The sequence below is a fragment of the Astatotilapia calliptera genome, chromosome 3, assembly GCF_900246225.1.
Source record: "Astatotilapia calliptera chromosome 3, fAstCal1.2, whole genome shotgun sequence".
NCBI classification, from domain to species: Eukaryota; Metazoa; Chordata; class Actinopteri; order Cichliformes; family Cichlidae; genus Astatotilapia; species Astatotilapia calliptera.
The window spans coordinates 3,072,530-3,099,792 of NC_039304.1; the positions used below are offsets into that span (position 1 = coordinate 3,072,530).

Consider the following 27,263-nt stretch of genomic DNA (forward strand, 5'->3'; position numbering starts at 1 on the left):
TGAAAAGAGGGGAGAAGAAAGCAGAGCATCATGGGAAGTCCACCAACAGCCTGAGCCTATAGCAGCATAACTAAGGGATGGTTCAGGGTCACCTGATCCAGCTCGAACTATAAGCTTTATCAAAAAGGAAAGTTTGAAGCTGATCTTCAAAGTAGAGAGGGTGTCTGTCTCCTGAACTCAAACTGGGAGCTGCTTCCACACCCAGTCCAACATAGCCAGGCTGAGTCGTTAGATTAGTCCCACGTAAAGTCAGAAAGTCATTATTTATGTCACATTTTAGTGCAAATGTAGAAAAACTGTCCAAAAGTTATTTCTAAATCTGATATTAAACAGTTTAAATGGTGAAAAAAGCTGTAAAGAAAACAGAAAGAGTCAATAAAAGCCTCTTTAGAGGGTCACCAGTTTAAAACTCAGACATTTAAACTGGTGATTCTCCTTCTCTGCTCCATTTCCTCTCTAGACTTCCTGTTCCTAGGAGGGATTTGATTGGCTGAATGTCCTTTTAGCCTTTCTTTAGTTCTTTGGGTGCTAATCAAAGAGGAAAACACACGAGTCATGTGACGTGACATAAGGAGCGCTCTGATTGGTTGGGATTGACAAACTATGGTGCTGTTTGCAAGCTTCGCTTTGCAGAGGCAAGAAAATCTCTTAGATAGGGATGAGATGCTCCACAGTGACGTTTCCACACTTTGGAGCTTCTGAAGTGCAGATGTTTGGAAACGCTGCTCCAACGTCTGGTTCAAACACTCAGATCACGTGACCTCAGCTGCCACAGGTGGCATACCTGCTGCTTCCAGGCATTGCCAGTCTCGGGAATTCCCATTTTTCATTGACTGGTCTTTTTGACCCTTTTAATGGCTGAATGATGCTTTTATATCACTGCTTCAGTTTATTCCACACACATTCAGTCCTATCAGCAGAGAGAGAGCCACATACTGTCTGTAACATCATTAGAAGATCTCAGTAAAAACAGTAAAAACTGCTTCAAGGACTAAATCAAACAGGCACCAGGGGCCCGTTCTTCGTACCTCGCTAAGTAAGTTAGCCGGATTTGATTGTTGACGATTTTGCGTGATCCTGGATCGTTCGGTTCTCCGAAGCTCATCCGGGACTTGCTGTCATAGCAACAGAGCCGTAAGCGTAAACCTGCTGCCGAGCAGGCTTGCTTTATGTAAACAGAATTAGATCGCGGCCACGCAGGTATGTCCGCTTCATTTATACGAAAGCAACAGCGATATTTTTCCACTGTTTCACCATAAATAAATATTATCAATGTAACTAAAGATAATGCAGCACTTGATCCTTTTATTGATGTCACACAGATACATACGGGTCATTTCCTAAAAAAGGGAAATGAACTATTAACATTCTATTACATGTATGTGATTATTACAGATGTAATTCATATTTCAGAGTAGTAATTGTAAATTACTTCGTGTAATCAAGATGAGAGACCACGGCTATAAAAGCGAAGGTGGATTTGGGAAGTCTGTCGCAGCCATGTCCTGTCCGTATACGCGAGCCACCCATTGCGGAAGGTGCAAGATTGATAAGGAGAGTCCTCAGAATTCAGCGTATATTGCGGGACAGACAGGATCCTTTAGCTCAGCGCGACAGTGTGCTCATAGAGAGATATCGATTTTCCCGTGAGGATATTATTTACTTAACCAACTTGTTGACGAGGGGGTGCAGGACCACCACCTGTCTTTTTTTCCTCTGCCCTTTTCTTGGTTGCTGTTATAAACAAACAAACAGATTATTTCAGGGTCTCTGTCCAAGAGACTAAAAGCAATGTAAGTGATAAATATTACCATTCTGTAGAATATTCTTATATTTCACTTTTACTTGTTCCCATGTTCTAGTGGGTCCTGTTGTGGCTCTAATGTGAAAGAGGATATAATGTAATATAATATAATATAATGTAATATAATATTGGATAATATAGTGTGATATGATAAATCTACCCTGCCGCCTACTGGTGTTGGCCAGAGGGGCCGATGGCGCGATATGGCAGCCTGGCTTCTGTCAGTCTGCCCCAGGGCAGCTGTGGCTACAACTGTAGCTGCCTCCACCAGTGTGTGAATGTGAGAGTGACTGAATAGTGGTATCGTAAAGCACTTTGGGTGCCTTGAAAAGCGCTATATCAATCCACTCCATTATTATTGTTATTATTAAATTACTTACGAGTTTGATTTGTCAGCAACTTTCTGCCAGCCCTCTCTCCTTGCTTTTGCAGCCTTTGCAGTGTTCCCTTGCGTTCTGATTAAACTCTGAAACTCCTGAAATCCCTCACTCAAGAGTTCTTGCTCTGCTGCCGAAAAATACCGAGCGCGCTCCTTCGACATTTTCGCCGACCAATCAAAGGGTTGCCGATCAATGTTTCTACTATCGATGCGTAGCCCCTGTTGGGCCACCCAGTGATCTCACATTACTTCATCCAGCTGTAGTAATCGTCAACAACAGGTGTGTTCGGAGAACCGGAATAGTGAGCTCACGGTTAGCGCGATGATTTGATCTTGGATGTGTCATTTGATCTTGGATGTAGTAAGCGAGGTACGAAGAACGGGCCCCAGTTTTCAGCTCTGTCTGCGCTCTACTTTTTTCTACTTACAACAGAAAATAGGATGTACTGCATTCAGGGATATCATCCTCACTGTCAGCTGTTACTCACAGACTGTGTGTAGAAATACAGAAAATACTGATCCTATAAAAAGGAAAGTTAGAAAAACACAATGATTGATTCCAGGCTCTATTTTCCTTTTTGAGTCTGTCAAATCCAACAGGACTTGTGCAGGTTCACTATGAGCCAAACTCCAGACTGACAGTGAAACATCAGGCCAGTGTTAGAAGGTAAAGTTCAGGAAAGTTTTTTAATGGTTCAGAAGATGTTCAGCTGAGGACGACTTAAAGATGTGCGTGAAATGGAGGCTTCTGATTGGTCAGAATGAGCCTGTGAAAATGGGACAAACTTTGTATAAAGAAAGAAAAGACATTTAATCTTTTCATGGAAATGTATCTTTTTCAAAGTGATTCCAAATCAAAGCTAACGCCACGCCAGCTTGTAACTTTGATTGACAGTGTGTAGAACTGATGACACAAACTCCCAGAAAACCTCAAAGTCAACATAACGCATCCAAAGCTTCACGGCTGGGAGCAAAACATGAGGCCAACAAACAGCTGTAAACCTGTGTGCCTATTACAGTAAACACAGCAGTCTGTTATGTTTGACTAAACTGATGTATTGTGTGTCTGTAGTTGTGTTGTGAACTGTGCTGGGCTCGTCTGTGTCCCCGTTTCACAGAACAGCATCTTCAAGATGGCACAAATGCTTCCAGTGTTTCAGTTTGACGAAGCCTGGCTTTGCCCATCGCTGCTTTTAAAACAGTGTTTGTGCTGCCAAGGACATCTTGTATTGGTCTCATGTCATGAATGGGAGTGTTTCAGGAGGCAGACTGAACCTTTGAGGAGTTTGGTGTCTTAAACTGAGGAATGAAAGGACACGAGGAACAAACTAAAGAGAATCTAAAAGAGGCCGGCAGCACATGAGGAGGAGAAACTGACACTGACATAAAGACTGAGGGAAGGACAGAGCCATCTATACAGCTGAGGTCAACACAGGAGGGTCATGTGACACAGCTGAAACTCATCCAGACAACGTCTGACACCAGAGACCATACTTACCAAAATAAAACAGGTTATAATGAACAAACATGAGTGGAACAGCGGAGTGAACTGAGCAGCAGGAGGGAGGGCGTTTCTCCAAAACATGTGTCCATCAAAATTATGGACAGTCGTGTATATTAAGTAGACTTGTTCAGATTTGTCCAACACTTTTCTCTGTCAGTGTTTCACAGAATATCATCAAAGAGTCATGATAGTGACCATTAGTGTCACTGTGGAGATGCTTATTCCAGCATCACTGACTTCATGGTTCCAATTTCCATCACTAAGGACTACATGTAGTGATCCTGCTGTTAGCCATGTTAGCATGTTAGCTCCAACAGATGGTCAGTGTGAGAGCAGAAGATGATATCAGTGACATCCAAACAAGGAAGGAAGAGACTGTTGAAGGCAGCGAGCTGTGACTGCTGTGAACAGTGTCCTCACACTATTTTCTCCCTGTGTCAACATACATGAGGCTGCTTCAGCTGCAACACACCACAAACACCTTTATACAACTAAATATACTGAGAGCACACTGCTGTGGTTGCTCTGGTAACCATCCATATATCCAGCTGTTTGGGGCCGAGTCTGCTTCCTCATCCTAGGGAAAAACCCTCAAAGTTTCATGTGTTTTTGACTTGAAGCTTTTTGTGATTTGGTTTTATTTGTTGTTCTACACACACAATAATGAAGAGCACATGTTTATAGAGGCACATTCAGACCAATGACAACAGTCCATTCACACTGACCTCCTTCTAGCAACTTTTAGGACAGCCAATAGCAATTTTCCTTACTGAGGAGTTGGCAACATTGCCAGGAGCAGTGGGTGAATGGCAGCATCACCATGAAGGATTAGAATAAAAATACATCATCATCCACAAAGAAAACCAGTCTGAGTGTCTGATGCTCTCGTTATAAAACCGCAGTCGCAGCTTGTGGCTACATTTAGCTGGCTTGCTAGTTAGCTGATTTGTTCGTTAGCATGGAGCTAACCTAACTCACTAGAACATTTGATGCTAAACTGTCTAAACTGTGTGAACAGCTTTCATTGCTGCTCTGTGTTACTCTCCAGCCTCTCTTTAATTCAGTCCTCTCAGTTTTTTCCTTGTTACAAACTAGAAAACCTTCTTTTTCAGCTTCTCCACACTCGAGCTGTGGCTAAGGTGCTACCAGCATGCAGGCTCGGTCTGTGTCACTCAATAGTTACACTCGTCACCGAGACGAACACCACTCCACTAGTTCACCACTAGGAGGCGCTAAAAGACCACATACAGTGAGATCATCACTAAATGTCTGCTGTGTCTGACGTAGGGTTGCCAACCGTCCCTTGAATAACGGAATCGTCCCGTATTTAGAAAGAAAAGTACACGTCAGTGGCGCGGCTGCCCCTCTGTGGGACCCCCTAGCAGATCATTACATGAAGGAACCTGTTAGAGTAAATAGTTTAAACATTTGTCATTTTTATAATTTACCATTTGTCCATTGTTTTAACTCTGTGAAAGGAATTCTTTCTTTCCTCCCATCCCCAGATTCTCGAGGTTCTGGGTGCGAGGTTGAAGTGTTTTATCACAGGAACGTCCTTTTGAAGGTCTGTTTGATGTTTGGTAGAACTTCCTACCCTTTGTATGGTTTCACTGTGTTACCTATGGTAAACCATACACTGGGTGTGGGGGAGACTACCCTCTTTAGGATCAAGGATGTTGCTCCTGCTTTTAGGTTATAAGACCCTTTGATCAGCAGGAACACACACACACGCACACGCACACACACACACACACACACACACACACACACACACACACACACACACACACACACACACACACACACACACACACACACACACACATTTACATACAGTCCTTGTCTTTGTAACCAAAAGGGGAGGTGTTTTGTAAACTATTGTTTGAAGTTTGTCAATAAAAAGGCTGCGAGAGGAGGCCATCGGGGTTCATTGTCGTGCTGGAAACAGATGAGGGGCCTCCATTGCGCAAGTAATCTATCGATCGCTGTTGCCTTGTTTTTCTTTCATGGGAATAAGTCTTGGATACAGCGGGGTCTGAGTTTAGACCCAACAGAACCTCTTAAAAAAAACAAGCGCGTCCATGCTCACAGGTGTACACACGGGTGATCACACCCACAAACTACACCCTTTTTGGCTCCTACCTCAAAGCACACTGTGTTCTGTTGATCTTATGTGCTGCACAATAATGTTTAATATTTAGTATTTACTGTCATATTCCCATATATCATTGTGATGTTGTTTATTCTATTACTCTTGTTCTATTCTGCTTGCTTTCTTTTTTCTTTCTCAACAGGTGATCCAGGTGATCGATAGATGCATTTTTTTTTTCCTGCCCATTCTGTTGGTTTTTGTCTTTTGCCCTTCTCCCCCGTCCCTCTTCTCAGCTGTTTCTCTTTCCCTCTTTCTTTCTCCCCTTCTTTCCCCCAGTCAAGTCTGTCCCGTATTCAGCAAGTGAAAATAAAATAAACAATAAAAGGTGAATCAAATGGACCATTATGGCAAGGCTGGGATGGTCAATTTGGTAAAGTAAATCCGTTGGGCATCTTTCTTTGCCTTTAGACAACAATTCTGATGCAAAAGAGCCAAACGGGACAGGCAAAAAAATAAATAAATAAATAAATAAAAAGTACCCGTCCCGTATTGAGCTCCAAAGGGACGCAACTTTGTCCTGTAATACAGAGAGAATCAAAAGTAGTCTATAAATGTTAATGGAATTAACGCTTTGTTTGAAAACATAATTCCCAGCCCCTCTCCTGCTTTGTGACCAATGACCTTACGCACGAGTATGACAATTCAGATTACCACTTATCTCATTGGTAGAGGAAAGGTCGCTCGCTGAGAAAATACCAGAAGACAACAGATGACCACAACAAGAAGCATGGCCAACAGGGAAACAAACGCTGACACTGCGGTGCAAGTCTCGGACGACAGTACACCTTCGACCAGCAATGTTTGTACCCCTTCGAGAAAGAAAAAAAAAAGGCTGCATAAGTGCAGGGAGGAATGGGAAAAGGAAAACACCTCGCTGGAAAAAGTGCGCGATAACACCTATAAAGCGCACTGCACTGTGTGCCGGCGCACTTTTTTCATAGGCCATGGTGGACTGGCAGCATGCTTCTAGTGGTGGGCACATGAGTGGCATGAAAGCTCAGGGAACCCTTTCATGCCACTCAAATTGGTTAAGCTCAGGGAACCCTTAACCAATTTGTTGTTCACCAGGCCATGGCAGCAGAAGATATGATATGTAGACATTGTTGTTGTTTTTAAACCCTCTGGTTAAGGTTAATGTGAGCATGTGCAGTGAATATCAACTCTATGTGGCCAGAAGTGTGATAATATAATTTATTTTGTGTAATAAACAACTGCAAGGATAGATGATTACAACGAATAGATGACTAATACATAAAAGTAATACATAGATTAATAATGATGATGAGTTATGATGCGTAATCATGGGAACAAGCAGGTTTACAAACACGAGCAGCTGATTAGCATTAGAAAAGCTGAAATAATACCTCAACTGAAGCCAATTGTACTAAATGCACTTCATGTGGACTGTTATAAGAATGTTTTTCTTTCTATTGTTTTCTATAAATTTATATAATTTTAAGTTAAGCAGGACAGAGTTCTTTTAAAGAAAGATTAACTTATATTCTTTAAAGTTAAGCATGACAGGCTTCTGTTTAAGAAAGAGACCTGTTTTACTGTGTTAATGTTGTCATTTTGCGCTACAAATAAATGGCTAAATGATCATTTGTTTCCCATGTGTTCATATCACAAAGAATATGCATCATTAAATCAACTTCAAGTCAAATGGTTAAAAAAATAATTTCACACACACAAAAAAGAGCTAAAAAATTCACCACACTTGGAAGGGTGGAGACAACTGGGTCGCCCGGCCCTGGCCACGAGGTGTCCCAGGAAGTTGGCAACCCTAGTCTGACGGTGACTTGGGTTTTTACTAACTGGCTACATGAGCATGATTAGCTGCAGTTCTATCTTTGTAAAAGAGACTCAGCAGCAGATTAGAACCAAACAGAAACATTTCTACTTTTTCTGCAGCACCAGCTGGATGCATGGAGCCTAAACTCCAGTGACAATGAGACACATACAGTGTGACTGCTGTGACTTTACAGCTGGGCCTCATTCACATTGGACTGTGGGAGGAAGCAGAGTATCTGAAGACAACCCACACAGGCCACACTATCACCCTTATTTAGAGAAGTATAATGAATTAACTGATAAAGTAATAAATTATTTGATATTTCAATGAAAATACTTTTTAACAATTGTTTAGAAGTCAACAATAATAGTTAAATAAAAAGAAGCGTCAAATCAATAAACACGCAATAAAACCTTGTACAGCTGAAACTCATGTAGACAATGTCAGGGGAGGAAGTAAAACTAAACCTTTGACACCAGAGATGAAAACTACCAAAATAAAACAGGAAGTTAATAACAACCATGAGTGGAACACCTGAGTGAACCTAGTAAAGGGAGAATACATCATCATCCACAAAGAAAACCAGTCGCAGCTTGTGGCTGCAGTTAGCTGATTTGCTACTCAGCTTGGAGTTAACTCAGTAGAACATAGAATGCTAAACTGTCTAAACCAGGGGTGTCAAACATATGGCCCGTCGGCCAAATTCAGCCCCTGAGATAATTTCATATATCAGTTATTAAAGAATTTTCAGGGTTGCTGATATTCCATGGCAGCAGGGCTGGGACTTTATTCTGATGGACACATCATGTGGCCAATCACATTAAGAGACAGCCTGGGATCATGCCACTATTTAAAGAAAGGGATGGGGGCAAACGTTCAGAAGAAAGCAAGCTTAGTGGTACAGGCCTGGTACACACAGACACAGGTTTAAATTCAAGCGTGTCAGGAAAAAGTGAAAGCATAAAATGAGCAGCATCTGGCTGAATTTCAGTGATATTGGAGACGGCAAAGCTGAGTGCAGAATTTATAAATTAGAAGCTGGATAAAGTGATACCCATTTTCCATTGTGAAGGACAAAAGGTTTCAAACTTGTCCAGGCCTTAAGGTCATGTCCGTTCTCTTCTTAGTGGTAGTAAATGTATAAAATTAAGACTAATGAAAACACTGAATTAAAATTGCTTCCTTTAAAAACACCAAGCTTACAGTTCAGTTTTGAATACTACATATATAAACTATATATAACAAAGTGCCTTTGAATGGCAAGGATGCAGAAATGTCTGTATGTAGCACAGAGCCAGTGCTCACGGTCTGAATGAGTGTCACAGACCTGAATGTGCATTTAAAGAAATTTATAATTAAATTTCTAATTATGATCTTCAGCACCCAACACCATGACTATGTACATATTGATGGGTGTAAGAATATTTGTGTTGTGTTCTGTGGATTCAACTCTGCAAACTCATCAGTAATTTCATCAGCAAGTTTCTACTTAGATGGCAATAAAACAGAAAGCAGTTCCCAGGAACTACTTCTTGTTTTAGAATCTTTCAACATAAGAGTACTTTGCACATCAGAACACCCCCATATCTCCTCTTATTAAAGGATTACCTTATTATTAATTTGCTAATTCTGCCAGTTGATTACAAAATGCTTGATCTCACCTGAGAGTTTCCAGTTTGCAGTGTGGATTCTTCAGTCCTTCAGACAGAAACTTCACGCCTAAATCCTGCAGGTTATTGTTACTTAGGTCAAGCTCTCTCAGATTAGAGGACTGAGAGCTGAGACCTGAGGACAGAGCTTCACAACTTCTCTCTGACAGGTTACAGAGACTCAGTCTGAAAAATAACAGAAAAACAATTTAAAAAAACTTACTTTTGATCAAGTGTAATGAGATTACATAACATTTAGCAATATTCCATTCTCTTTTTGTCAAGAAAGTAACGAGCAACATGTGGAAACAATCAGAGAGAGAACAGAGAAAAGAGCAGTAAAAGAACAGTGGATAGTTCAATAGGCTTTTGGTATCAACAAAACGTGCCAAATTTCTTTATTTTGTCATCGTTTAAGAAGAGTTCATGATTAAAACTTAGATAACAACTCAAGGCCAGGTCTGGGTGTAACTTTGATGACAGTTACACCCAGAAAATTTTCAGAAATGCCGACAGGTATTCAGTATTGAACAAAATGAGTACTGATTATCACTTAACAGTTGTATACACTTTTCAGACACCAGCACTCATAACTGTGGCTTTGGGGGTTATTTTGTTAGTGGTTTTAGTTGATCACACCTGCTTTTTGTCAACGAGCATATGAATACAAATGTACTTACAGAGCTTTGTTGGAGGCTTTGACCACTGGCAGCAGCCTCAGAAGAGCCTCCTCTGAAGCAGAGTATTTCTGCAGGTCAAACACATCCAGATCTTCTTCTGATGACAGTAAGATGAAGACCAGAGCTGACCACTGAGCAGGAGACAGTTTATCTGTGGAGAGACGTCCTGATCTCAGGGACTGTTGGATCTCCTCCACTAGAGAACGATCATTCAGTTCATTCAGACAGTGGAACAGATTGATGCTTTTTTCTGCAGACAGATTCTTACTGAGCTTCTTCTTGATGTACTGGACTGTTTCCTGATTGGTCAGTGAGCTGCTTCCTGTCTGTGTCAGCAGACCTCGTAGGAGAGTCTGATTGGTCTGCAGTGAAAGACCCAGGAGGAAGCGGAGGAACAAGTCCAGGTGTCCATTTGGACTCTGTAAGGCCTTGTTCACAGCACTCTGGTGAAGAGATGGTTTAAACCACCAGGAGGTTGTTTGTTGTTGTTCCAGCAGATTGAGTCCAGAGTTGATGAAGGTCAGATGGACATGAAGAGCAGCCAGAAACTCCTGAACACTCAGATGGATGAAGCAGAACACCTTGTCCTGGTACAGTCCTCTCTCCTCTTTAAAGATCTGTGTGAACACTCCTGAGTACACTGAGGCTGCTCTGATATCGATGCCACACTCTGTCAGGTCTGATTCATAGAAGATCAGGTTTCCTTTCTGCAGCTGATCAAAAGCCAGTTTTCCCAGAGACTCCATCATCTTCCTGCTCTCTGGACTCCAGTGTGGATCTGTCTCAGCTCCTCCATCATACTTGACCTTCTTCACTTTGGCCTGAACCACCAGGAAGTGGATGTACATCTCAGTCAGGGTCTTGGGCAGCTGTCCTCCCTCTCTGGTTTCCAGCACATCCTCCAGAACTGTAGCAGTGATCCAGCAGAAGACTGGGATGTGACACATGATGTGGAGGCTTCATGATGTCTTGATGTGGGAGATGATCCTGCTGGCCTGCTCCTCATCTCTGAATCTCTTCCTGAAGTACTCCTCCTTCTGTGGGTCAGTGAACCCTCTGACCTCTGTCACCATGCCGACACAGTCAGGAGGGATCTGATTGGCTGCTGCAGGTCGTGTGGTTATCCAGAGGCGAGCAGAGGGAAGCAGTTTCCCCCTGATGAGGTTTATCAGCAGCACATCCACTGAGGTGGACTTTCTAGGGTCAGTTAGGATTGTAGTTTTGTGGAAGTCCAGAGGAAGTCGACACTCATCCAGACCATCAAAGATGAACACAACCTGGAAGTCTTCAAAGCTGCAGATTCCTGCTTCTTTGGTTTCAGTAAAGAAGTGATGAACAAGTCCCACCAAGCTGAACTTTTCCTCTTTCAGCACATTCAGCTCTCTGAAAGTGAATGGAAATATGAACTGGATGTCCTGGTTGGCTTTGTCTTCAGCCCAGTCCAGGCTGTATTTCTGTGTTAAGACTGTTTTCCCAATGCCAGCCACTCCCTTTGTCAGCACTGTTCTGATTGGTTCATCTCTTCCAGGTGAGGCTTTAAAGATGTCTTCTTGTCTGATGGTTGTTTCTGGTCTGTCTGGTTTCCTGGATGCTGTTTCAATCTGTCTGACCTCATGTTCATCATTGACCTCTGCAGTCCCTCCCTCTGTGATGTAGAGCTCTGTGTAGATCTGATTCAGGAGGGTTGGGTTTCCTGCTTTAGCGATGCCCTCAAACACACACTGGAACTTCTTCTTCAGCTTAGACTTAAGGTTACGATGACAAACAGCAGCTGGAAGTTCTGAATAATAATAATAAAAATACAACTTTAACAATCACATTTTACAAAATGCTGATGACAATTTCTGACCCACTGAGAAATGACTGAACACACTGGTGTCACAAGTGTCTCATTTATCCAGCAGCTTAAATCTTTAGATAAATCCTCTTACGTCTCTGCAGACGGTCAGCCAGCTCCTCCTGCTTCATTCTCCTCAGGAAGTCCACTGTGATCTTCACAAACGCCTCTCTGCTGTTTCTCCTCTGCTCATCATCCTCCCTCTGAAACTCCAAGCACTGGGGCTTATTTGGATTCAGAGCCTTCTGGATCTTCTTCAGCTCGTTCTTCACAAAAGTGATGATGTTGTCCTCCAGCAGCTGGAACAGAATATTTATGAATGACCCACCACTCTGAACTTTAGTCCACACAACATCCACTTCTTTACCATCAAGGGGCATATCATCCGCGAACTCTTTACCAATTATAGGTTTGACTTTATCTGATTAACTGAGACTTTGTCCACAACTCCATGATCCCAAAACGTTGATGCTGTTCATATGAATGCAGCGATTTCAGTGGGAGAAACATTTCACTGGTGTTCAGAGCTGAACTACCAACAGGTTGATGATCAAAGCCAGAAACTTGGAGATGTTTCAGGTGACTGAGTTGATCGTACAGACAACTGGTCTTAAAGGTTCACTCTGTTTACACATACAGATCAGTATTTAAGGTTTGACTCTCATCATCCACTGGAGCACAAACTGGGCGTCATCAGGACGCAACAACACAGAACAAACACCATCCCCACAGACACAGCAGCCAGCGAAGCAGAAGAACTTCACATCAAGAAGGTCCTGAGTAAATGTGAACGCTGGTTTGAGGGCGGAGTCAAGGAGGCCATTTATGTGAAAAGGAAAGACCATCTCTGAATGGAGGAGGGGCCTAAGGGTACAACTGTCACCATCTTACATGCTGTGATTGCAGCCATTCCCCAGCTCTCTGTGAACTGGACTCATGACCATTGATCAACAACCATTGATCAATGGTCCTGACAATATGCGTACCAATGATCAATGAACTGACCTCCCAGCCCATTGTTCCTTCAGTGGGCTGGTTTCAGTCATACAAATGTCCTGTTTATGAGATTGAAACCTGCAGTCAGCTGAGACTGAAGAAGTCACCTGATGATGATGAAACGTTTCTCCCACTGAAAACATCCAGATGAACAGAATCAAGCTTTTTGGGATTTACGTACCTGGATGATTGAGCATCAAGACACAACTCTGTGACTTTTCTCAGATGAATCAATCCTCTCCTCCAGCTTTGTTTACATCTACCAGCCCTGTGGCGCTGCCCAGGGAAATAATCTATGTGAGAGGTGGAAAGTCATACAGGTGTCTGCTCCTGCCTTCAGTTATTTTATCTACTGTGTGTCAACTGGCTGAACCTCCTCCAACTGTCTACTGTCTCCCTAAACTCAACAATGACTTAGTGATCTATCCATTCTCTGACCAAAGACATCCTGCTGCAGGAGGTTAACATAGCAGCCAATGATGATCCCACTCACTGTGAACAACACATTTGGACCTGATTTGCTGCTCTGGTTTACACGTGAACTTCCACTGCTGCTGTCACCAACTTGAGAGGCTCTACAGAAAAACTGGACTTGTCCATAAAAATCATAAACTACATTACAAGGACAGCATTGCTCAATCAACTCTAATTACTACTGACATGTTATCTCTTCTAACTAAGGTACAGACACTCAAACTTGCTGCTTTCAGTGAGAAGTCAAATGTCTGAATATGAGCTGGAAGCCGCTGAGAGTCCTCCTCCTTCCCGTGGGGTTTACTTTCTCTACTACTTTCACTATAAACACGCCCCTTTCATGCACCTGCAGAGGGCCACCAGCAGATGGAGCTGTCTTAAACAAATCCACTTGGATAGTTAGCTGTAGATGACTTTATCAGTATGATTGTAGGACTTTGAGTTATTCTTTAGATTTATTTCAACTCTTATATTGTGCACAAGCGTTGAGCGACCCATAATTTCTCTGTACTTTTCATAAGAGCAGCCAGACTTTCAGCTGGTTTTTCTTTGCTCTACAGGTTTTATGAAGGTGTGTCAAAGTTGTTCTTTGGACATTAGCTGCTTTTTAAATCATTTTCAGTCCTCGTACAGAAACACTCTTCAAGCTAAATCCAAGTGTGTTAGACCAGAGTTAACCTGATAGATATGTGTGGGTGTGTAACTCTTAGAAGCTGTTTGGCTGCTTTTTATGGGGGCTGGGTCTTTGGAAAGTGTTTTAGTAACACACCCTGAACTGCACACTTTAACAAACAACATGAGATTTTAACTGTAATGTAAAACTCATGTGATTCACTGTTATTAAGCACAAACACATCTATGGCCCTGTTTCCATTAGTAGCTGCTCAGATCGACTCACCACAGGTCGCCACGACTGGACTGGATCCACTGGTTTCCATTACAGTTGAGGACCACCTAATGTGGTCGTCTCAATACAGCCGAGTGTCGACTAACATCATTAGTAAGTGCTAATGCTGCTAATTTCCATCATATTTGTCATTTATTGCTCAAAGTTATTGAAGAAACAGTTATTCAGCTTCATTCCCACTGATCTCGACTACAAACTGTTTCACTTTGGTTTCTGTTTAAAGCCTCGATGTTTAAAACGTTTCCCTGTGATCACATTTGCACCGTCTGATTTCAAAGTTTGTTTCTTTTGGTCATTTAGTCCACAGAGTCCTTGGTGTTCTGAAAGGGACCTATAAATAAATGCATTATTATTAATAATAAAGTAGTTGTTGTACATGTACAGACCATAAATATGGAGTCCAGCTGTGTTTGATGCTGCTGGGCAGACTGACCACTGGGAACCTCTGAGCTCTGCTGCTCCACTCTGTGGAGGAACCATGAAGGATTAGATCAACACAGGATAAAGATCCAGGAGTTTCTGCTCAAATAACTTCATCTGAATCAAGTCTGTCAAGTTTTAAACTCTCAGATTGTGAACATATCAGTAATTTTCAGTCTGTTTTCATGGACGTCCTTTCAGTGGTGATGTCAGGGATGATTTTGAAGAAGCTCATCAAACTGAACCATCAGCAGATCACTGCTCCAAAACCAGAACATGATCCGAGTCTCCCTCCACCACCAGAACACCAGCTTTACTAACGTGGTAGATCAGTGTAGTACAGATCAATAACTGATGAGTCATTTGATCAAAATCACTGAGTGCTTCACGTCTGACCCTCTGATGCTTCTGTAGACATTTTGCATATTTAATGAATGTCTGACAGTTTTACATTCATTCTATGAACACAGTGGAAATGTTGTGTTATAGTCTCCATGTTGTTTCCAGCATCATAAATTCTTCAGTTCAGAAAATTAGATTCTTTCTTCACAGCTGAAAAACAACAACATTTATTCTCTATTGAAATCTGCATCGTCCACTCCAAAGGTCACAATCTGAAGGTAACATCTGGTTTTGTTCCCTGTGGTTAACTCTGAGCATCAGTATGGTGGGATTTATCCACTACATCCACACCACTGTGGTTCAGTGTTGTCCTGATGGAGTAACAGCAGCCAGTATGATCCAGGCTTTAGCTGCTGGGTCTCTGTGTGACCTCTCAGACTGTTTAACAGATCAGACACAAAGAGAATCAGAGCAGCTCTGTTCTTTAAAGACAAACATGAACCCACTCAGGTCACACTTTCCCCACAGATATGAGCATCACTGTCCTCAAACAGCAAATGACCAAGTCGAACATTTGGATCTTTTCTCTTTCATTGTTTTCTTTTTAATGAATCTTTGTAACAATCTGAGGATGTTTCAGGTCATATTTATCCAGGAAACACAAACATGTAAAGGAGTCATCACAGCTCTCTGACCTCGTTGCTCCAGGTTCACCACTGAAGACTGGATTTAGATCTTTGGACCGGTCACTCCTCACAGACGGACAGCTGGACCCTGCAGACTGTGACCTCTGACCTCTGCAGACACAAACATGATTGAAGCAGCTGTGATCACACAGACTGCAGATAATGCAGCTGTTTCCTGTCAGTAACATCCTCTTAGATTAGAGTTCAGCTTTTTACAGGAAAACTGGACAAAACTGATTTTTGTTACAAACTCATTTTCATTTCCTCTCAGCTCACAAACACAGTCAGACAATCAACCAGAGTCAACACTGATTATAATGTCAGTGCAGAATTATTTCTGTTACTCAGTGAGTTCAGCTCTCTGACCTCGTTGCTCCAGGTTCACCACTGAAGTCTGGAGGTCGATGTTTGGACCGGTCACTCCTCACAGACGGACAGCTGGACCCTGCAGACTCTGCTCTGTCCTCCTCTTCCTCCATCATCATCTTCAGTCAGTCTGAGAGGTAAACCACAAACACTCAGTGAGTTCACATTAACAGGAGTAACTGAGTTACAGTCGCTGACCTCTGACCTGTCATGTGACCATGAAACCAGGTCAATATGTCTGTAGGTTCAGTCATCCAGGTCATGTGATCTAAGGAGCTTGGAGAGAAAAGAGACGTCTTTAAGTTTCTGGAAGACGTTTCATCTGAGAAGCTTCTTCAGCTCTAAAACCAAACGGTGGAGAGTCCCAGATATTTAAACCTGAGAGGGAAAGAAAGCATGTCGCTGACCCACCACTGATGTTATTTCAAGGAGGAAACTGAGAGCCTTTGCACCAGGAGCACAAACATCAGCTCCAGCAATGATCCACTGATGTGTTTTTATTCCATGTATGAATGTTGTTATTGACAGAGATGACGTTTGTGTGTCAGTGATGCAGTGACTGTTGTTGTTACCTGTACAGGCTGGTTAGACTCTATGAAACAGATCATACAGATCTCTGCATGTTAGAAGAGACTATTAAAGGTCATGAATGAGACAAAGGCAGGGAGGCGTCCTTTACAGCTAAACAGCAGAGTGAGAGAACAGCCAGCACCTCTACATTTATCACATTATACAGCACATGTATGATACTGACAGGGATGAGAAGAATTTAGTGATTCTGATCCCATCATTGATATTACTTATTGATTCTCAGTAGCTCTGCTCTGACAGTCACCACCATCACTGAGCAGCATATCAAAGACATTTGTGCACATTAACTGCATGTTGTGGCTCAAATGTTTGTGCATGTTGGAGGCATTTCCTCTTTGTTGTGATCAGTGTTGGTCATTACTCAAAACAGTCATTATTACACATATTACACAGAACACTTTGATTAAAAGTAATGGAGTACGTTACTTCATTACTCCTCATAACATTACTTTGATGTTAAAATGAACAAATGAGCATGTAACAACATAAAGCTGAGGTACAGCCCCACACACCAACACAGATCCTGATGAGGTCACGTGATGTTTCTCTGAGTGTTTATGAACACAAATCAAAGATGAAACAGCACAAAGACACTTCAAAGTGATTCTACTGTAGAAACATGAACAGGTAGAAACCTGCAGCCTGACTGCTCATCACTTTGTTACCTGTTCAAGTTCAGCAGCAGCAGCTCACTTTATCACGGTGCTGGTCTGGGGTCAGTGTTTACTCAGCTTTAACCTCACTCTGGGTTCTAGGTTAGCTTAGCGTTAGCTTAGCGTTAGCATGCTGTGTGCTAGCTCAGCGTCAGAGCTCTGCAGGTGTCTCCTGTGTAAATATTAATCACAGTGACAGTAAAGGAGGTAAAGGGCTGTGACGTCATCACGTACGCTGCGTCCTCTGTGGGCTCTGAGTGAACTCAAAGTACAAACTACAAGTACACAAACACGAACGTAGCTCAGAGTGGCGGACACACTCGGCCTCGTTGGTCCAGCTGTGAGTCCGTTACCGTGAACTATGGAGCGGCAGATTTGTGCTGAACTAAGCTGCACACAGCTGATGTTAGCCAGGAAACATTACACACTGACTTTAATGGAGAGACCGGAAATACAAACACACACAGTTTGTTGTGTGAAGAAATCAAACACGAGCTGAACAAACAGTAAAGTTCCTAAAGACAAACTGTTAAAGGAGGAAACAAAGCAAACTTACAGTTTCTTCACACCAACAACAAGCTCCACTCCACACCTGGACACTAAACACGGACACACAGGTGAGCTGCTTCCTGGAAGGAGGCGGGGCTCCACCTGAAACTCAGCACAGGTGGGAGGGGCTCAGCTCTGTGTGTGCTGATGTGTTAACTTTAAAAATATGCCGTCTGACTGCTCAGACTGAGTCAGAGTAAAGTTCACATGCTGACGTGTGGAGACATGAAACCTTGTTGTAGCTGCAGGTGTGAACACACTGATCCCAGATCAGCTCTGCTGTATTTGTAACATGAACATTTCTGCTGCAAAGCTTCAAATGTTCAGCATGTTTCTCTGTTTCCAGTCTATAGATCCAGTCACACTTTCTACCTTCACCTGTGCAGTAAAGACTGAGAGCAGAGCTGAAAGCAAGCGTCCAATCAGTGAGCAGCATCAACACCTGAGCTTCATTCAGACTCTGTTATTGAAGATGTTGTTGGTACAAAGTTCATCTGCTGCTCACATGAATCCATGAAAGATTTATTTCACTGATGTTTCTTCAAAGCTCGTTTCAACCTGTTGAAGTCATGAATGAAAGTGCAGACTGAGAGTGGATCACATGATGTTTGAGGTGTGTCATGTGACATGTTCAGTATTGTCACACATGTCTAGATTGTCCCTGATATCATAACTGCTCAAACACTGATGATTATATTTGAAGAATTATTCCTGATGGCAGCAAAGTTTGAATGGAGCTCTCTGTCTGTGCTGATTTGTCGCCCTCTGGAGGTCAAAGCACAAACTGCATGATGTCACTGTAACCACCACAGAGACAGGAAGTGTTTTTATGACTGAAACACTGAAATGATGCTAACGGCTGTCGTTAGGCTCACTGACAGCAGTGCTGATGTGTTCATGTCAAACACTGGCTCAGGTCAGACTCCTTCATCCTTCTCCAGCGTGAGGCCGCCCTCAGACCCACAGGAGCTCTGACCTTTGACCTCCTGACCCTAACCATTTTAGTCTTGTTGCATCTGCAAATCCATCCAAACTGTAGCCGAGCAAAAGAAGCTGGAAGCTGTTCTATGAATGATGTTCATCCCAGAGTTTCTGTTAAACGCTGCTGCTGTGCTACATTTGTCATTTCCTGCTTTCACTACCATCCATGTCAAAGTGCTGAAGTCATCTGATCACTTTAATGCAGTAAAACAGGAGCTGTAAGTCTGACATTTATTTACTGTCATTACAAACACACACAGCTGGATTAGCATTCAGACAAAGGGCTGAAAAAAAATCAGCATTTGATTATTATTATTATATATCCTGTCTATCTGTCAGTGCTGAAGCAGACGTCACTGATCACATGACTCTGAGGGATGTTTCCAGCACTTTGCTGAATCTGAGCCATGAAGATTTAAGGCTCAGCTCTGAAGGCAAAGCAGGTCTGAGCCTGTGTTAGCAAGCTGTACCTAATAAAGTGGCAGCAAGGACTCAGTCAGTAATGATCAGAGCCAGCAGGGGGCAGCACAGAGAGGTGAGGCGCTGTCAGAGAAGCAGGCTGACATCAGACTGGTCATATTCCATCATCTATACCTGAAATAATCATCAAACACACGCAGAGCAGAAACATGTGGAAACATCTGGAGCTCAGTCTCAGTTTTACCCCTCAGAGGTTTACCTCAGTCCTGCTCCTCTACTTCCTGTTTACAGCGCACACATCATGCTGTGTACTGAGGGTCATGTGGTCAAATTGCTCGCTCTCTGTTACTCTGACAGAGAGCGAGCACAGTTATCCTAATGTGTGACATCACTTCTAACCACAGAGCATTCAGCTTTCACAGCAGCCACCATCCTGTCACACTGAGCATGTGCAAACATGTACAGATGTTTGCTTTGTTTAATTTCTCTTTAAAAACCTTTCTGGGTTTCTGGGGACACCTCAGGCACTCCAAGGTTTGGAGGCCTATCTCCACCCACCACCACTTCCCCTGCCGGTGGCGGACTCCCTCAGGTGTCGGTGCGTTGGTGGTTCTTTGTGTCTGGGGGTGGGCGTCCGGGTACACACCGGCTCACTCCTTGGCGGCCGCTTGTCGGGGCCTGGGGCCTGGGGCTCGCTCGGGCCCCTTTGGAGGTGGGGTGCCCCCGGCCTCTCGGCCTGGGGCTCGGTCACTCAGGCACAGCTGGGGGCCGGCGGAGCTCACGGGCGCGTCACTGCAACTCCCCCTGACTTCTGCTCCGCGGCTGCTGGGCGAGCCCTCATCTGGGACTCTCCTCAGCTCTTACTGGAACAGTGGCGCGGCTGCCCCTCTGTTGGTCTTCCATGGTCTCTTGTGTTCTGGGGGCCTCTGGATGTCTGGAGTTTTGATCTCCTCCATACCCGCTTCACACCCTGGAGGACGGGGCTGTGGCCCCCCCACACTCCCTAGCAGATCATTACATGGAGAAACCTTTGGAATGCAAGCATGCTGATCCACACAGGTATGCACACATGGGTATTCACAGACACGGACTAAAGCTTTCTTGGCTGCTGCCTCAAAGCACACTGTGCGCTGTCTATCTTGAGTGCTGCACAATATCGTTTATTATTTAGTAAATATTGATATCTATGACTAGCTAGTTTATTGTGATGGTGCTTTGTTTTCTCTATTATTATGTTGCTCTTTGTTGTTTGCTGTCTCCTCTGTTTGTTTTTTTTTGTTTGTTTTTTTTTTCTCCATACAGGTGACCCAGGAGTTCTTTTTTTTTTTTCTCTCTCTTCCCCCCCCTCTCACCGTCTCTTCTCCCCTTTGGTTTTCTTTCTTTCTCTCCCCCTCTTTCTCTCATTCATTCCCCCTGTCCTATTTATAAAAAAAGAAAAAAAAAAAATGACTGAAGCTCTGCCATCATGTAATGTCGCATACTGCTGTTTCTGATGTCATTTAAAAAATAAATAAATAAAAACCTTTCTGCTCCTCAAATCCTTTGTTTAAGTTCAATCTAAGGAAAGAAAAGCGTCTTCTTTAAGTTTCTCAAAGAAGTCCACGATCTGTAGGCTCATGGAAATTCATTTTGTTGTTTTTTTGAGCAGAAACACCAGAGTGTAGAGCAGGAAAACGATCCCAGCAGGACGTCTCTGTTGGGGAAATATCCCAGTTATCCCCCTGAGCCTGGTTAGTGAACTGAATCAGAGCTGTTCATCGATCCTACAGGTGCTAACATACAAACACGATCAGCAGCTTCTCTCATATGGAGAACACACTTCAACATCTGCAGCAAATCCTGTGTTTTATGTTGATGTGACCAACATCTTGTGTTGAGCCTTTGAAGATGAGGAGCCAAACACAGACAGTGGATCCAGAAGGACTGTTTATTCAGGGCTTTAATACGACTGAACTGATGCTTCACATCCTGTTTAGAGACGATCGACCAACACAGGCTCAGTCCTCACTCATCACACGGACTTCAGTCACACTGGGATCAACAGAGGAGACTGTTCACCATCACAGTTCAGCAACAATAATCAGAGCTTTTCTCTCTTGGTGAGGATCACATGTTCTGACACACAAAATATCTTCTGCTTTAACTCGTCTCTCTTTTTTAGTTTGGTTATCGTGTTTTTCACTCTTTGTTCCTGTCAGTGTCAAATATGAGAGCAAACTGTTTTGTGCAGGAGCCAAACCAACACCAAGCTGACCAAGAGAACCTATAACACCACCAGAATTTATTATCCAGACTTTACTGACAGATTTATGTGCAAGTAAAGCTGTTTTTTTAATTACGTTCACTGCTTTCAGCCAAGGAAGCCTTCGTTCTTGGAAGTTCACCTAACGAGTAAATCCAGTTCAGCAGAGTTCCAGTTTGTAGCACAGCTGATCTCTGTGACGCATCAACAGTAGGGGTGAGCCATAGAAACGATATACGATAGAAATGATATAAATTTGGCCAACGATAGAGATTTTAACTATACCGCTCTACTGCAAAAGCGCATGTTGATGATGTCATCAAGCTGCGCCTGTTTTGGTCGAAAGCATTGCAGCAGCTACAACCATTATCGGTCGTGTCCAAATTCATGGGCTGCATCCTCCTGAGGACCCGGCCTTCGCGGTTTACGTGGGCCGGGTCCTCAGAAGATGGGTAGGCCGGAAGTAAACGGCCGTGAAATTGGACGGTCTAGCCTTCTGATTAGCGTCACCGCTGTCTTGGTGGAGTTTAATAAACTCAGCCGTCTGATCCTTGCTATCTAAAGTATAACAGGACACTGGCGTAAATTCTCAACTCTCTCATACTTTTGTTTAATCAGTTTTCTGTTTGACGTTTAGTCAGCTGTGTAAAAATCAAGGAGGAACCCACCCGGGGGATTAATAAAGTTTTATTTTATCTAATCTAATCTAATAACTTTAATCTCAGCCAAACCGATTTACTCACGAACAAACAAAACACTGAAAAAAGCCCAACAATAACATTTTTAGGTTGTCTAAGTGACTTATATATTACGTTTAACCCGAGCAGCGAAAGTCCGCGGTGATCTGAAAATGATGTGCCGGGAGTTGTGCCGTTCTCGGCCGCATCAGTAACCCTCGAGCTCCCGGCTAGCTATCGAGCTGGTGGGTAGCAGACACCTCTGAAAACGTCGAAGCACTTTTGCAAATATGCGATATCTTGATAAACCGAGCAGATATTTGATGTTTACACAGATACTTTCTCGCCTGAAAATATGTTAAAAGTTTATTTTGTGACCCAGAAAGAATAGTATGAGTAATTTTAAAACTTAGTAGCGGCCGCCATTGTTGGAAACTGGAGTTTGGCTGGGCCGCGCTATGAATTCTGGGATATGGTAGGCCACGAAGGACACACCCGACCCATCCTTCAAATTCGGGGAAAAGGAGGACGCATTTGTCGGCTGCATTCGGAGGAGTCTACGAATTTGGACAGCCTTCGGTGCGTCGCTGTGACGTAATCGGTCCACAAATGCGGCCTCAGGAGGATGCAGCCCATGAATTTGGACACGACCATCATCTGCAAATTATGTCGGGCGACAGTCACAGCAAAGAGATGAAGCACTTTTGAAATATGGGGAAAGCCAAAAACTGCACTTCCTCCACCTCTGTAACATTGATTCATTAATGTTGAATTCTCTCGCAGCTGCTCTGTTCCCATGTTGTTGCAGTATATTAATAACTCACGTTAACTTTTATCGAGTGGAAAAAAACTTAGCGTTCATCCTCCAGCTTCACTGTGCTAATGTTATGCTAACATAGCTGTGTCGCTAGCAATCACGTAGCACAACATTATATACCAGGTAGTCCAACTTCAGTAACCCTGCAAACGTCACTGCTGTTTAGTCTTCATTTATGTTGGAAGTGATAGCAGAGCTGTTTGCATTTGTTTCAAAAATCTCTCAGTCAGAACATGGTATGAAATGTTTAGGTGGAAGCTAGCGAGCTAACTTCCTGTTAACTTCTAACTCCGTAAAATTTAATAAATTCTGTTTTCATGGATGTCTGGATGTTAAACTTAATTGTTACACCTGGTAAAGCAGCAACGCTGATGATTTTATTAAAGATGAAAGAATTTAGACCGTTTTTAACTCTCAGTGTTCGTTTGACTTTGGGACCTGAAGTTGACGGAGTTTAGGACCCAGATTACTCCGTGAAGCTCCTCACTACGGCAGCCGTAATGCTCTGACAATCCATCAAGCAGTGCGGCTTACCAAAGTTGTACTAAAACATTTTTAACAGATTTCTGCAGCCAAAATCGGTTCGAGGTCAGTAAGCACAACCAGAATTCATACATAAGGCACAGTCTTGATTTTTGAGAAAATTAAAGGATTTTAAGTCCTTATAGTGTGGAAAATACGTTATACAGAAGAATATATCGTGATATGGATTTGAGGCCATATCGCCCAGCCCTAAACAACAGGTTATTAAACACATCAGTTCGATCTACAGATGGATTCAGGTCATACATCAGGTTTACTTCATGTAAAATAAACGTCTCACTCTGTAACAGCATCTTTACAGGTCTACCTAAAAAATCAGTCAGACAACTACAGCTCATTCAGAGCTCTGCTGCTCGAGTCCTCACTAAGACCAAAACAGTGGACCACATCAGTCCAGCTCTGAGGTCCTTACACTGGCTGCCTGTCCGTCAGAGGATAGACTTTAAAGTCCTGATGCTGGTCTATAAAGCTCTGAATGGTTTAGGACCAAAATACATCAGTGACCTCCTGACCCAGTATGAACCTTCCAGATCCCTCAGGTCATCTGGATCCGGTCTTTTATCAGTTCCCAGAGTCAGAACCAGACACGGAGAAGCTGCATTCAGCTTTTATGCTCCTTATATCTGGAACAAACTCCCAGAAAGCCTCAGATCAGCTGAAACACTCAGTTTATTTAAATCCAGGTTGAAGACTCACCTGTTCTCAGCTGCATTTGAATAAAGCACCAAATCCACACTTTTAAGCTTAAATTTCAAAACTTACATTTAACTACTGATTTTATCTACTGTTCTGATCTGTTTTGATTTTATATACTGTTTTGTTTGTTTGTTAATTAGTTAGTTAGTTTATTTGCTTGTTTTAATCAATTTTAAATCATGCTTTTTATTTGTTTTTGTTTCTAATGTCTCTGTAAAGCACTTTGAATCACCTTGTTGTTGAATTGTGCTATACAAATAAATTTGCCTTGCCTTGCCTATGAGCTCCATCAGTCTGTGTACCTCCTCATTGTCATTTCTGAGCAGAGTTTACCTGCACACTTCCTCATGTCTGACAGTGTCACAGTGTGTGTGTGTGCCAACATTAACCAGCTTATCATCAGCTGCTTGTGCTTCATGAATAACTCAGACTGACAGAGTGATGAACAGAGCACAGAGGGAGGCTCTGCTCTGGTCCATCAAGCAGGATTCACATAGTAACATGTTTTTCCTTTGAACACTTCATTGTGTTTAACTTGAAACAGATTAAAAAGTGTTCGATTGTGCACTTCACACAGTCCTGAGTCACAGAGGCTTAAATGTGTTTGATTCTGAGAGGCTTTACTCCTGCATCAACATCAAGTATATGTAGGATTTAAACCGCAGTGAAAACATCCTTAAATATTGATGGTGTGTGAGAGAGTCTGTATTTACTTCTGATTATCTCTGTTTGCAGTGACCGACCCTGAACTGAGCTGCAGCAGCTTCATGTTGTTTTGACGTCACTCAGTAAAACCTGAATGTCGGCTTCTGAAGAACAAACTGGTTTCATCTGTTTCCAGTTAAAGGGACGATCATTGTTCCACCAGTGATGTTGGATCCAAAGTTTCATTCAGATCGTTTTAAACTGTTTATCAAAGACAAATGTTTGAGTGCAGAGTTACTGACTGATAACCAGAGTGGATTCAGCCAATCATCAAATCATCTCATTGGTTTTATTTTATGTAAATACAAACGTCTCACTTCCTGATCTGCTCATAAAGTTCCTAAAGACAAACTGTTAAAGGAGGAAACAGAGCAAACTTACAGCTTCTTCACACACCAACAACAAGCTGCACAGCTGCACACTAAACACAGACACAGAGGTGATTCCTGGAAGGAGGCGGGGCTTCACCTGAAGCAGGACAGGTGGAGACTTGATAGGAATTTTGCCCTTACAGGGAGGAGGCTGATCTTCAGATGAGTTCCTGTTAAATCTGACGAAACAAAGTTAAAAGTGGACTCAGTCTTGTCTGATTTCACTCTGTTTTTCACTGAGCAGGTTTAAGTTTTATTAATGAAAATCAGCAGAGCTTGGTACTGATGGAAGACCCTCCTCTAATCGCTGTCATTCAGAGTGATCCAACCTGTTTGTGAATGCAGCTCACAGACTCTCCACATTTCCACACGACTTAACAGACTGATGGTGTTTTTCCTTCAAACAAACTTTACTGAGAACACTCAGTGACACTCATGGACGCTCCAACAGAGTGAAGATGGTGATCAGGATGAAGAAGACTTTAGAGAGTTCTCAGAGCTGCTGAGCTTCTCACAGTGGAGACTCAAAGTCAGGACTTTAACCTTTTTAAGCATCTGTATTAAAGCAGATATAATATTAAACAGTGCTGTCATATACAGGCTCACCTCCAGGAATAAACATGCAGACACATAAACTTGTGTTCATGCTGACATTAAATAGGAACATACAAAATGATTTTATCAACTCTTACAGTTCAGATCAGGCAGAGTGGAGCTGTTTATAAAGACCAGTCAAACCTAAGATAAGATCATGAGAGGTGGAAACAAAATCCCCAAATGACTCGTTTGTATTTTAATGTCACAATAACTCGTGTGTTGCTCACCTAAAGTATAGAAAATGAAAAAATCAATTGAGTTTAATGTCATCAAATTAATGTTGCAGTTCATTTTCACTGCAGTGAGATAAAAAGGTTTAGTATCTACGTGTTAGCTGGTGTTTGTTTGCTTACAGCTGTTCAGTTTTTAATGTTTGTCAACATCTACAAAGATTTTAGTTTTCTATTATAATCATGTAAAATACTATTCTCACCGAGAAAAAGCAACGATTGAATGTCACAGCTCAAAGTCTGACTTTTCCTACTAAAATAAAACGTGTGAGTGATACGTGTCAGGCACGCTGTCCACAGGGTTCATACACCTTTTTCAGGGTGAAATTCAAGTACTTTTTAAGCACTTTCAAGGTCCTTTTTCAAGCTTTTTTGTTCATCTCCCTTAAATAAACAGGCAGCCTGTAAGTATGAAATATTCATATACAAACACACATAAATGTGTGTACTGTCGCAGTGGCTGATTGTGCCCCACAGGCCTCAGTGTGAGCTTGAAGACATTTATAATCTTTAAGTAGTTTGATGTGTCGGTGCTGATGATAAACAGTTTGAATGAAACTTTGGTAGCACAGAAACAAGAGGCTATTCTTTGTGACCATATGGATCGGTCACATTACCGTTATTTCACCCAAAGGCACCAAGTTAATACTCAAAGAAGCTGCAGCTGTACACACGAATATAAACAGTACTTGGTGACACCTTTGCTTTTAGCCTCTAACCCTCTGGGGTCCAGGCTGTAATTGGCCGTTTCTGACTACTTTTGATTTGTTCTCTAGATTTCACCTTTAAAACTGTTATTTTCTCATTTTGACAAACTGTAAATATGTAAATATTGTGCTTAAAACATGAGTAGAAAGTGATATTTTTGACTGTAAAAACCAGAAGCATGTTTAACAAATCATTTTCATAACTTGAAATGCAAATAGAAATTGTGCATTTTTAAAAAATATGCACAAGTTTTGCAAACAACAAAGTTATTTGGTACTGTTGAGCTAAAAATGCAGCCGAGGCTCAGACATTTTTCATATAACCATTTCAAACTATGTACAGAACAATCAGGTGCTCTGCATCAAAGAAGAAGGCACACGAATGATTTATGCAACTCCAAAAAATAGTTTGTGTCACTGTGACACAGAGGAGAGCAGCACAGGGATAAACCTGCAGGTCTGACAGCAGCTGTGTCAGCGTTTACACTGCAGTCTG

General features: G+C 42.5%; 1 pseudogene; it reads right to left on the bottom strand.

The window, feature by feature from the left end:
- LOC113016640 (NLR family CARD domain-containing protein 3-like) overlaps positions 1 to 17,814 on the bottom strand; it is a 176,379-nt pseudogene extending 158,565 nt beyond the window's left edge.
- Positions 17,815 to 27,263: the final 9,449 nt, after the last annotated feature.